Source organism: Chlorocebus sabaeus, chromosome 1, assembly GCF_047675955.1.
Source record: "Chlorocebus sabaeus isolate Y175 chromosome 1, mChlSab1.0.hap1, whole genome shotgun sequence".
Taxonomy (NCBI): Eukaryota; Metazoa; Chordata; class Mammalia; order Primates; family Cercopithecidae; genus Chlorocebus; species Chlorocebus sabaeus.
Genome location: NC_132904.1, coordinates 107,132,425 through 107,146,617, shown reverse-complemented (window position 1 = coordinate 107,146,617; position 14,193 = coordinate 107,132,425). Strand labels below are relative to the sequence as shown.

The 14,193-nt window shown below is 39.7% G+C and overlaps 1 pseudogene; it reads left to right on the top strand.

Moving 5' to 3' along the window:
- Positions 1-10,591: 10,591 nt before the first annotated feature.
- Positions 10,592-12,894, top strand: LOC140710768 (heterogeneous nuclear ribonucleoprotein A1-like; annotated as a pseudogene).
- The last annotated feature ends 1,299 nt before the right edge of the window (positions 12,895-14,193 follow it).

Genomic DNA, 14,193 nt, shown 5'->3' with positions numbered 1-14,193 from the left:
AGCACTTTGGGAGGCTGAGGCTGGCAGATCATGAGGTCAAGAGATCGAGATCATCCGGCCAACGTGGTGAAACCCCGTCTCTACTAAAAATACAAAAATTAGCCAGGTGTGGTGGCACCTGCTTGTAGTCCCAGCCACTCGGGAGGCTGAGGCAGGAGAATTGCTTGAACCAGGAGGCAGGGGTTGCAGTGAGCCGAGATTGCGCCATTGCACTCCAGCCTGGGCGACAGAGCAAGACTCTGTCTCAAAAAAAAAAAAAAAGAAAAAAGAAAGAAAAAGAGAAAACCTAAAAGACGAATAGATTAAAAGACTTCCCACTCCAAATTCACAGTAAACATGAACTCTGAGATGAGAAAAATTCAGACTCTAAGAGCACGTGATACAAAATAGATGCTGATTAAATACTTGTGGAATGAATTAATGAGGAACAAGCACGTATTGCATGTTCAGCTCAATGACAGCACTGTCTATATGATGTAATTTGGGGTACACAGGGAAGCCGAGCATGACCAGGACCACCCGCCACCCCACTGGACCTCACAGAGTCCTACAAGATCCTCAGGTGACCTTGGCATTTCCTCTCCTGGCCACTCCAGTGCCTCTGGATCCCTCCATGCTGTTCATGGGATCAGCATTTTTTTGAGTTCTCATCCTTTTGGTTTTCAGACAGATTTTCACCCTTCTTGACAAATCAGCAATTTCTTCGACCTCTCCCCTTGTTCTGTCCCACCTTCAGCCAATCAGCAGCCAACATCAGACCTCCCAATCTCTGCCCAACCCCCACTCCCAAATTCCTGCAACAATCACCCTGTACTACTTCCCCTTGTAGGGGTGCCAGTGAATCTTTCTTCCCCATTATATGTGACAACAATGTCTTACTTAATTTTGCTTTCCCACAGCACCTGGCACAGGGCTTCTCACCCAGTTGGCACTGAGGAACATTTGTGGAATATTCATTGAATGAATTTTGGATGCACTAGAACCATTTTAAAACATTTTTATGTTTCTAAATTCCTACATGAATATTTTGCATTAAGAGCATAGGTTCTGGCGTCAGGCTGCCTGGATTCTAATCCCTGCTCTGCCACCTCCTACTTGTGTGATCTTATGCAAATCAACCTTGGTTTCCTCCTTTGTAAGATGGAAATGATGACAGCTCCTACCTCAGAGAGTTGCTGTAAAGATTCATGGAGTTAACACATGTAAAACTAAAAAGTGCTTAGAACAGTACTTGGCACATAAGCCTTTGATATGTGTTAGCTTTTGTTGCTGTTGTTATTGTTGTTGTTGTTTTTGAAACAGAGTCTCTGTCACCCAGGCTGGAGTGCAGTGGCACTATCTTGGCTCACTGAGACTTTTGCCTCCGGGTTCAAGCAGTTCTCCTGTCTCAGCCTCCCAAGTAGCTGGGACCACCGGCATGTACCACCATGCTCATCTAATTTTTGGTATTTTTAGTAGAGACAGGGTTTCACCATGTTGGCCAGGCTGGTCTCAAACTGCTGACCTCAAGTGATCCACCTACCTCGTCCTCCCAAAGTGTTGGGATTACAGGCGTGAGCCACTGCAGCCAGTCACATGTTAGTTTTTATTTAATCTTCTCAACAAGCTTACTTGGTAGGTACTATTGTTTCCATTTTCTTTTTTTTTTCCCCCCTATTCTGTCTTTTATTTATTATTTTTATTATACTTTATGTTCTCGGGTACATGTGCACAATGTGCAGGTTTGTTACATATGTATACATGTGCCATGTTGGTGTGCTGCACCCATTAACTCGTCATTTACATTAGATATATCTCCTAATGCTACCCCTCCCCTCTCCCCCCAGCCTACAACAGGTCCCGGTGTGTGATATTACCCTTCCTGTTTCCGTTTTCTAGGCGAAGAAACTTAAGGTGTTTGGAGGATTAAAGTAATGTGTCTAGCCTTACAGAGCCAGTGCTCCACAACTGAAATTCCCACCAGGATCAACCCACTCAGGCCTAGGGCTACGGACTCCTCACTACCTCACTGAACTGCACAAGGCAGTCTCTAATAAATGCCCTGTGACTCAGCATGACAGAAACAGTGGAGCAGACACCAGATAGGTGCAATCCCGTCAGCCAGAACTGCCCTGTGGTTTTACTCTCTGAGAATGGGGAAGCACAACGAGGGTAATTTCTCAAATCAGACAGCCCTTTTGAATCTGGCCTGGGAATCAATGTGGACTGAGTATTTTTTTCCTATGAGACTTCAGACCTGCCCCACCACCTCTCTGGCACCAGGAACACACTGTGACTGGTGAGAGGGGATGTGGTTCATAACTGCCCCACTTAGGCCATATAAAGGGCTACATGGAAGCCACAGGGGGAAAAAAAAATGAGGTTCTACAATGCATCCCAAGATAGCTTAATATTTAATACTTTTAGAAGCACAAGACTGGCTAAAACTCCAGTAGGCACCCAATAAATACCTGGGAGCTTGTCTCCTTGATAGAACTCTCCTGAACCTGACAACTGGCCAAATCATTGCCTTTAAGAGCCATCTCTGTCCCCTACTCCCACTATATTTGCCTCTGGGTTCAAGTGATCCTCTTGTCTCAGCCTCCAGAGTAGCAGAGACCACCAGCATGCACCACCATGCCCAGCTAATTTTTTGTATTTTTAGTAGAGACAGGGTAGTAAGCCCTTAATCAAAAGGCCTATGAAAGTAGAAGAGGCAATTTTTATTCTAATATGAGATTTTAAGTTCTCCAACTCTTAAGGATTTGACATGCTACATTTCTTTGTGTTAAGAAACTGTTTTTAAGAACATGTGCCTGGCATATCCCATGTCAGGGGAACATGCCAGAGGAACTATAGAAATAATTCCTGATGCCAGTAAAGGCAAAAACAAATAAGCAACAGAACAGATGCTGGAGTGTGCTCAAGTTATTCAGTAGCTTGATGAGGTCCTTTTTTCTCATATTGAGTTTTTTTGATTGCTGTTTTGTTTTGTTTTATTTTAAGGTAGTGTCTCGATACATTGCCCAGGTTGGTCTTGAACTCCTGGACCAAACAGTCTTCCTACTCCAGCCTTCTGAATAGCTGAGACTACTGGCACACACCACTCACCTGGTTCAGATTCGTTTTTAATCTTCTTTTCTTTTCTTTTCATCTTTCTGAAACTGGGTCTTGCTCTGTCACCCAGGTGCAGTGGCATGATCTTGGCTCACTGTAATGTCTGCATCCTGGGCTCCAGTGATCCTCCTACCTCAGACTCCGAGGTGTGTGCCACCATGCCTGGCTAATTTTTGTACTTTTTTGTAGAGACCGGGTCTTAACATGTTGCCCAGGCTGATCTAGAATTTCTGGGCTCAAGGGATCCTCCCACCTTAGCCTTCCAAAGTGCTGGGATTACAGGAGTGAGCCACCACGCCCAGCATTTCAGACACTTTAAGGTCATAATTTTTACTGTAATCCCTAATTAATAATTTCCTATTTTTCAAAGACTTTCATTAATCATTGAATTATTTCATGTTTCAGATAGGTATAAACCTATTATTTCATGTTTGGATATTTTGGTAAAACAAATTTAAGCAATTTCTTTAAATTCAGGTCTCTGGAATAGATTGTTTTTTAAGTAGAGTAACAAAAAGCTAATTTAAGTTAATCTAAATTCAAATATTAGTATTAATCAAGAAATTTAGTTCCAGTTTTCCAAAGTTGGAAAAATCTACAAAAGAAAATAACCACAAAAACTTTTTTCTCAGGGTTCAATGCTTAGGTAAATCATGCAAAATAACAACAACACATGCTAATATAAGAAATTTGCTTTTAAAAGTGTTTGTGAAACTACAGGTCATAATCCACTGAGATCATAATATCAATTCAGTAAGTCACAAACAGCATCCCTTTTGAAAAGTGAAAGACAATTTTAAAAAGATAATTATCAGAATACATTGCAGCTGGTAGGTACATCTTTGCAAAATTTTTGTCTCAACTCTTTATGTGAATACACACACACACATATGTTTATTGGTAATGGATTGTGATAGAAATTTTTTTTTTAATGTGGGTTTCCCTAAAATATGTTTGAAAGCCTTGTTCTAGAAACGTCCTTCAGTTAACACATCTTCTGCCCATGAACCATGTACATGTACAGTTTAGTACATTCAGTCAACAAAAGTTTCTTGAATGCCTATGTGAGAATTAGCATTCTTGCTCATGACCCAGCGCCCCAAACTATCTAAGACTCATTTATGTTAACCATACTCCAGTGCATTTTAGCATGGATTAAAATGAAAAAGTATTTAGGCCAATCCAAAGGTAAGCAAAAAATTAAATTAACTAAAAAGCCCCATTGTTCAAGCATACTGATGGTTGTTTGTAATAACCCTTTGGAAACTTGAAACTGAAAACTACTTCCTTAGCATTTTTTTCCTCCATCCTGTACACACACTGATAAGTTATTGTGGGCAAGAAATGTTTGGGAGGATATGAGTTAGCACAGAATTTTTCATTCAAGGGAAAAAAGTGTTATATTTATTTTGAGAAGAAATGTCATGCAAAAATTACACAGATTCATAACTTTTAAGCCGTGTGTGCTTTCTAAAGTTTGACACTGTCTCTTTCAGCACAATTTCTCAATCTATTTCAGTGCTATGAATTTTATCATTATTTAAAAATTAATTTTTGAATAAAATTCCATCTCAGTTACATAGATTCACGATTATAAACTTAAAAAGATTATTCAGCTTGTAGCTTAGAGCATACCAGAATTTACTCATATTATATAACAAGATTCTGCATTTGTAGAGAAAGACTTTGCTGAAAACATTAGTGTAAATGCTAACGGTTAAGATGGTTGTTAAAATTTTTAAATCACTTTCATTTTGGGTATTTTAAGTAATTTTGGGGTGCCTTAAGTGCTTCAGTGAAATATCTCCACAGAGTAATCCTTCAAAAAATGTTGATTAAATGATGTATTTGGAGAGTTAATAAATGAAGCAATCAAGCAGAAGCAATAAGTCTATTGATAATTTTCACCACAATATGTTTATCGCCACAAAGCACTGGTTGCTGGTGAAATCTATTGAACACTTGCTATGTGCCAGGAACTAAGCTAGGCATTTCCATGTGTTCTCTCATTTTATCCTCACAAAAATGTGGAAGTGGATACTAGCATTATGGCCATTACACAGATGAAACCACTGAGACTTAAATAACTTTTTCAATGTCCCACAACTGGTAAGTGGAAGAATAGGATCTAGGATTTGAGATGGAAAAAAAATTCAATATTGGGTCCAAATTCTAACAATCTTAAGTGAATCCTTTGGGCTGCTTTATTTTTATGAAAGAGCCTTCCGGCCGGGCAGTTACTTACACCTGTAACCCCAGCGCTTTGGGAGGGTGGGGCGGGCAGATCGCTTGCGCTCAAGAGTTCAAGACCAGCGTGGGCAACAAGGAAACCCCATCTCTACCAAAAAAGATTTTATAAATTAGCCAGCTATGGTGGTACACCTGTAGTCCCAGCTACTAGGGAGCCTAAGGTGGCAGGATCGCTTGAGCCCGGGAGGTAGAGGCTGCAGTGAGCCGAGATCACACCACTGCACTCCAGCCTCGGCAACAGAGAGACACCCTGTCTCAAAAAAACAGAAAAAAGAGCCTTCCCACTTCAGCCCTAAGACCAGAATGATTTGGCCACTTTTTGGAGCCTTCGGGAAATGGAATACATATCTGAGAGACAGACTTAATGTCTAATCTGCAGGAACAATCTTTCATGGTAGAGATGGGAGGAAGTGGGGCTGTGCAGTTGTATCTTTGGACGGCCTTTCAAGCTAAGACCTTGATCTGCTCAAAGCAATTTCTCTCCTTCATGCTCAATGAGCCCTGACACTTTGGTGTCCTGGATCTGTTACTCATATTTCTCTTATACTGGAAACCTGCAGACTCTCAGCTCTTCCCAGGGAGGCAGGGCCAGGTTGTTCGCCACAAAGCACTGGTTGCTGGTTGAATCAAGAGTAGGTGGACCGGAAACCAGTAGGTGGCTTTATTCAAAGGATTTCACCCAACAATGGCAGTAGAATGAGCTAAGCTAGGCAAGCTAAGTTCCTCTGGAATTTGGCTCAGGAAATATGGAGAAGGGAATGGAAAAGAATGTGGAGAGAAGCTGAGACAGTAAGAGAGAAACTATATGGGGCCAAAAGAGAGAGTCAAGAAGGCAGAAGGCCCCTAGAGCTGGCTTTCTGTTCCAGCTCCCATCCATACATGGCTATCCATATTTTGTTTTTATAAAAAGTTTTTAAACATCTCTTTTTTTCTTAAGGAACCCCCTGTTTCTTCTCCTAACTGATCTATTTAAATTCTCACTGTAACTATGAAGCATGGAATTAAAACCATAGACACTACTCCATGAGCATCTATTAGCAATGATCTCATAGTAACTCTATCACCCAGACCTTGTCAAAGGGTGAGAGAGGCCTGTGCTTTTTCCAAATGGTTCCTGGCATATGTAAAAATGTCAGAACACCTGTGTGCAACTTATAAAAAAGTTAAAGCTTTTAGTTTAGCTTTTTAAAGAAAAGGTGGACCTTTTCTTCCTCAGTCTTGTCAGTGGATCTCTGTGACCATGCAAAACTTGACCAGAGATTGTATCAAAACTCAGTACTTGCAGCTCTGAGTGAACATGAAGCCAAATAACCCTTTGGGCTCCCCCTCTGCTGTCATTGATACTGCTTTAGGAAGGAGAGGCCAGGGCCAGAATTAAGGGGGAAGGGAACACAGGATAGATGCGTAGGGCAGGGGTACTTTGGTTCCAAGAAAATAAAAGTTCTAAGTCTGTGGTGAAGAAGACCTTCAGTAAGTGGCTAAACGGGAGTGCCAGGAACATATGAGAAAGGTAAGACGTGGAAGAAAGAAGGAAGACCTCATAAAAGGCATGGGTGGCTGGGCGCAGTGGCTCACCCCTGTAATCCCAGCACTTTGGGAAGCCGAAGCAGGCGGATCACGAGGTTAGGAGCTCAAGACCAGCCTGGCCAACATGGTGAAACCCTGTCTCTACTAAAACAAACAAGCAAACAAAAAACCCCACAAAAATTAGCTGGGCGTGGTAGCGTGTGCCTGTAATCCCAGCTACTCTGAAGCTGAAGCAGGAGAAGCACTAAACCTGGGAAGTGGTGGTTGCAATGAGCCAAGATCACGCTGCTGCACACTGTAGCCTGCATGACAGAGCAAGACTCTGTCTCGGAAAAGAAAAAAAAAAAAAAAAAAAGAAGGCGCGGGCTACAGGAAGAAGTCAACGGTAAAACGTTCACTTCATGCTTTTCCCTAGGGTCTTTCTCATAATACAAATACATGCATTTGCCTCGAGCTTCTGTCTCTTGATCCTGATCTCATAACATCAGCATCTGCATCACACTTTACAGTTTACACAGGGCTTTCACCCACCTTATTATACTTAATTCTTACACCACTAGGAGTGGGACAATATGCTTATTAATCTATTTTACAGATGGTAAAATGGAGGCTGAAGCTATTAATTTTGAGCAGCACAAATCCAGGGGTCTTTTTTTCATTGCACTATTCTGGAAACAGGCAGGTAAAAAGCTTCTCTCAGACATCACCATCACCACCTCTGCCTTTGCCTGTTCATGCAAGTCTGAGATAAAAGAAAAAAAGAGAAAATCTAATTTCTCCACAATATAGAAATGTAATTCAATACTAATGGGTATTTCTGCTATAGTTATTTTATATGCAGGACTTTTTAAGGATTCACCCTCAGAAGACTCTATCCCTTCTTAGTCCTCAATTATATATATCACTTCTTATTTTGACATAAAGGATGAATATTTCATTTAGGCAGGCTTATTGGAAAGGGTAACACACTATCTTGGTTGCCCTACTTTAAAAAAGATTCTTTATGCTTACTTGGGGTTAAAAATAGCTTGATTTTACAGCAAAAGCTTGATACCACACATCCAACACAAAGTGTACCAGATTAGGCCCCCAGGACTGGGCTCTTTCACTCTCCAATATCATATTTTTCTCATAGTCTCCTTGCCCAACCTCAAAAGTTCTTGATATGAAACAAGTAACTTCATGCTTATTTTAAAAATCTCAGTAAATGTGAGGAACCTTTGCCATAGGAATAATGACAACAAGCATGTCCTTATGTATCAGTTCATGGTTCATAAAACATTTGTATCAATATCATATGCTAATCATCACAGTACACAGAAATGACTGTTAACTTCATATAAATGTTTGTAATCAGAATCAGAAAGATTAATTTGCCCAAAGTTTCACAGCTAGTTGGTAGCAGATCTGGGACTAGAACCTAAGCACCCTGAATAACTGAATGTGGAAAGAGACATTTATTCAGTGTCTTTTCAATATTCCATGATCATTTCTGCATCAACAGTAAATCCTAACATGATAATTTATTTATTTAACAATCAAGCAACAAAACCCTATTCATTAATTCATTCATTCAATATTATCTGAGCCCTTTCTCAGTACCTTTTCTAGGTACTGAGAACACAGCAGGGAAATAATAGACAAAAATGTTATATTTCAATTGTGATTCCAGCTAATTATTTGTGTGTGTGAATATATATATTTACATCACATTACATTGTATTAGGTATTAAAAGTAATCTAGAGATGATTTAAAGTACACAGGAGGATGTGCATAGGTTATATGCAAATACAATTTTACATCAGGGACTTGAGCACCTGTGGATTTTTGATTTTTGACTAGTGTGTGTGTGTGTTTGTGTGTGTGTGTGCGCGCGTGCACGCACATGTGCATGTGTATGCCTGCATATGTGTATATACAAAACCTTGAGATGTGTTATGTATGTGTGTGGGTGCATGTACCCATAATGCTAAATAGTAAGAAATATTAAGGAGAAAAATAAAGCATAGATGGAAGTGGGAACAATTATTCATGTGCACCAGGAGAGTACACCTTGCTCATCTGTTTTAGTTTTATGGTTTCAACAGTAAAAACACTGCAAACAACCTAACTGCTCATTTTCATGAAAATGGATAAATACTGCGTGGCAGAGTTATAGAATGGAATATTATGCAACAGCAAAAATGTATGATCGATGTGTACCAGATACAACATAGTTTAATGATAAAAATATAACCTTAAGTGGGGAAAAGCAGAAAGTCTCAGAAGACTACATACACTATCATGTCATTTTTTAACCAAAAAAAAAAAAAAAAAAAAAAGCAAAACTAAATAACATACTCTTCAAGAATACATACATATGTGGTAAACATATTTTAGATGGTTAAAAATGGAAACTCTAGTAGGAAAGTAGAGGGTTGGATCAGAGAAAAACACACAGGACTGTTTCGTTGATGTTGAGAATGGTTTAGCATCTAGGACGGGTGGTAGGGTCATGAGTTTTCATTTTATTATTATGCTGCAAAACTTCCATATATGTTACATATATTATTGTGTATTTATCAAATATATGACAATACATAATTTAAAACATATACGAGAAGAACACTTAGAATTATGTTTTTTAATCATTTCAGATTGTTTATATCACAAAGTTGCATTTTATATTTGAGCAGCAGGCAGCCAAGAAGATGTGTACATTACACTGAAGTTTACAAAGGCCTCTCTTATAATGTCTTTTTAAAATCTTGTATAGTAGTTATTATTATCCCTAGCTTTCAGATGAGTAAACCAAGGAAGAGCTTAAGTGATTTGTTTAATCTCACACGACTTGCCAGTGGGAGAGATGTCTTTAATTGTCTAAAATTAATGCTCCTATAACCATTTGGAAGCATAGGGCTTTCTTGCTCAACAAAAGACCAGATAAATCCTAGAACATTAGAGCTGGAAGGAGTTTAAAGATCAGACTCTTCAATTCCTTCATTTCACAGATGGAGAAAAGAAGACCCACATACATTAAGGATTTGCCTGGCATCACACAGCTCCTTTCAATGGAAGAAAGGACAGTTGACTCATGTCTTGACTCACATCTTCTGAACCCGAGTGAAGCCCTTTTACACTCTGTCAGACTGCCTTTGAAGTAGATTGATACTATTATTTTGTAGCCACTAGGCTATAAGAGGACCAAAAACTTGAACTTAAGGCATGCCAAATATCCATCATTCGGATGAATGTTGAAGACTATTATTCATAACAGAAAAGCTACAGAGAGTCTTATTTATTAATAACATCAACGGATGTATTAAATATCACAGCACTTAAACTTATGAATGCAGGTTTGATATTTGAAAAAAAATTGCGGTAACAAGATGAAAAACCCCACAGCTGCTTTCTGTAGAGAGATAAAGAGCCTTATCATTTGAAGAGATCCTCAATCTGAGACATCCAATGAAACATCAGTGATACTGCTTCTTAAAATGGCATCAGAGTCATTAAAACATATACAAATGAGTTGTTATATTAGTCTTTTAAGAATACTCAGAGCCTCAATAGTCTTTCCTCACACTCCTTATAATCTCCCGTTACTAAAGGTTTTTAAATTCATTTAAATAAACCCTATAGTGAATAACTATAAAAAGTAGAATGAGGAGATATATTTGTCAGCTTACTCCTTTCTGCCCGTGGACGCCGATGAGGACACATCATTAAAGTCTCGCTTCTCCCTGCCATCATGTCTAAGTCAGAGTCTCCTCAAGAGCCCAAACAACAGCCGAGGAAGCTCTTCACTGGAGGGTTGAGGTTTGAAACATCAGATGAGAGCCTGAGGAGCCATTCTGAGCAATAAGGAATGCTCACAGACTGTGTGGTAGTGAGAGATCAAAACACCAATCACTCCATGGGCTTTGGGTTTGTCATATACACCACTGTGGAGGAGGTGGATGCAGCCATGAATGCAAGGCCACAGAAGGTGGATGGAAGAGTTGTGGAACCAAAGACAGCTGTCTCAAGAGAAGATTCTCAAAGACCACGTACCCACTTAACAGTGAAAAAGAAATTTGTTGGTGGCATTAAAGAAGACACTGAAGAACATCCCCTAAGATATTATTTTGAACAGTATGGAAAAATTGAAGTGATTCAGGACATAGGCATGGGCAAGGACTTCATGTCTAAAACACCAAAAGCAATGACAACAAAAGCCAAAATTGACAAATGGGATCTCATTAAACTAAAGAGCTTCTGCACAGCAAAAGAAACTACCATCAGAGTGAACAGGCAACCTACAGAATGGGAGAAAATTTTTGCAATCTACTCATCTGACAAAGGGCTAATATCCAGAACCTACAAAGAACTCAATCAAATTTACAAGAAAAAAACAAACAATCCCATCAAAAAGTGGGCAAAGGATATGAACAGACACTTCTCAAAAGAAGACATTCAGACAGCCAACAGACACATGAAAAAATGCTCATCATCACTCGTCATCAGAGAAATGCAAATCAAAACCACAATGAGATACCATCTCACACCAGTTAGAATGGCTATCATTAAAAAATCAGGAAACAATAGGTGCTGGAGAGGATGTGGAGAAATAGGAACACTTTTACACTGTTGGTGGTACTGTAAACTAGTTCAACCATTGTGGAAAACAGTGTGGCGATTCCTCAAGGATCTAAAACCAGAAATACCATTTGACCCAGCCATTCCATTACTGGGTATATACCCAAAGGATTATAAATCATGCTGCTATAAAGACATATGCACACGTATGTTTACTGCAGCACTATTCACAATAGCAAAGACTTGGAATCAACCCAAATGTCCATCAGTGACAGACTGGATTAAGAAAATGTGGCACATATATACCATGGAATACTATGCAGTCATAAAAAAGGATGAATTTGTGTCCTTTGTAGGGACATGGATGCAGCTGGAAACCATCATTCTCAGCAAACTATCACAAGAACAGAAAACCAAACACCACATGTTCTCACTCATAGGTGGGAAGTGAACAATGAGATCACTTGGACACAGGAAGGGGAACATCACACACCGGGGCCTATTGTGGGGAGGGTGGAGGGGGGAGGGATAGCATTAAGAGACATACCTAATGTAAATGACGAGTTAATGGGGGCAGCACACCAACATGGCACATGTATACATATGTAACAAACCTGCACTCTGTGCACATGTACCCTAGAACTTAAAGTATAATAATAATAAAAAAAAAAAGAAAGAAATCATGACTGACCAAGGCAGTGGCAAGAAAAGGGGTTCTGCCTCTGTAACCTTTGACAATCATGACTCCACATATAAGTTTTCCAATTCAGAAATGCCATATTGTGAATGGCCACAACTATGAAGTTAGGAAAGCCCTGTCAAAGCAAGAGATGGCTAGCACTCCGTCCAGACAAATAAGTCGAAGTGGTTCTGGAAACTGGTAATGGCTGTGGAGGTGGTTTTGGTGGGAATGACAACTTTGGTCATGGAGGAAACTTCAGTGTTTGTGGTGGCTTTGGTGGCAGCCGTGGTGGTGGTGGATATGGTGGCAGTGCAGATGGCTATAATGGATTTGGTAATGATGGAAGGAATTCTGGAGGTGGTAGCAGCTACAATGATTGTGGCAATTACAACTACCGGTCTTCAAATTTTGGGCCTATGAAGGGGGGAAACTTTGGAGGCAGAAGCTCTTGCCCCTATGATGGTGATGGTGGAGGTCAATACTTTGCCAAACCATGAAACCAAGGTGGCTATGGGGGTTCCAGTAGCAACAGTAGCTATGGCAGTGGCAGAATATTTTAATTAGGAAACAAAGCTTAGCAGGAGAGGAGAGCCAGAGAAGTGACAGGGAAGCTATAGGTTACAATAGATTTGTGAACTCAGTCAAGCACAGTGGTGGCAGGACTTAGCTGCTATGAAGAAGACACGTTTTAGACAAATTAGACAAATACTCATGTGTACGAGCAAAAAACCTCAAGGACTGTATTTGTGACTAATTGTATAACAGGTTATTTTAGTTTCTGTTCTGTGAAAAGTTAAAGAATTCCAACAAAGGGTTTTAATTTTTTTTTTTTTGGCACCCATGTTGTTGATTGCTAAATGTAACAATCCGATCATGATGCTGAATAGAATAAATGCCTTTTTTTAAAAAAAGAAGTAGAATGAGGAAAGGGAAGAGTACTGGACCTTTTTTGTGGAGTCAAAGTACCTAGGTTTAAATATCAGATATGCCATTTACTTGCTTTCTGAGGTTAAACAAGTTTCTCAACCTCTCTGATTCTTGGTTAACTGATATGTAAGGTGACAATGATAATTACTACCTTACAGAATTAAGAAATATAATGTATGGGGAAGGTCTTAGTAAACAGTAATAATACAAATATCCTTGTAGCTTTTATACAAAATCCTGTGACTCAATCATTCAATTACATAATCTTCCATTCAATAAGCATATTGATCACCTACTCAATAAATGAGTGACACTGTTTTTGATACTGTGGACCATTCCAAGATACAAAAAATCTAGCTTTGGCTGTTTGGGAACCAAAGGAGATATTTTTTCCTAATATATGTAAATATTTACAATATGAACCCGTATGTAATAACGTCCGTAGAATTAGTACAGAAAAAAAGGTAAGACTACAGGGCTGGGAGAGATCAATCTGACTAGGTGATAAGGAAATGCATCTTAAGACGGCATTGGGCCAATTTCTAAGGATGGGCAGGATTTCTAAAGGAAGATGGTGGCTTTCAAAGTGGAAGAAAAAGCATGAGCAAGGACTTAGAAATGGAAGCACACCTTCCATCATCCTCTGGATCCTTATTTGTTTTTTATGTGAGCACCTGGTTTTTCACAGTGTCATTTTGTTTACTGGTGTCTCCCTTGCAAGTCCAATGTATTAGACCATTCTTGCCTGACTATGAAGGAATATCTGAAATTAGATAATTTGTAAAGAAAATAAACTGATTTGGCTCACAGTTCTGCAGGCAGTACAACCATGGTGCTGGCATTTTATCAGCTTCTGTAGAGGCCTAAGGGTGCTTTTATTCATGATAGAAGATGAAGTGGGAGTAGGCATGTCACAGGGCCAGAGCAGGAGCAAGAGGAGGAGGGAGGTGTCACACACTTTTAAACAACCCAATCCTGCATGAACTCACTCATCATCAAGGAGATGCAATTAAGTCATTCATGAGAGATCTGCCCCCATGATCCAAAAACCTCCCACCAGGCCCCACCTCCAACACTGGGGATTATATTTCAACATAAGATTTGGTGGGGACACAGATCCAAACCATATCATTCTGCCCCTGCCCCCCCAAAT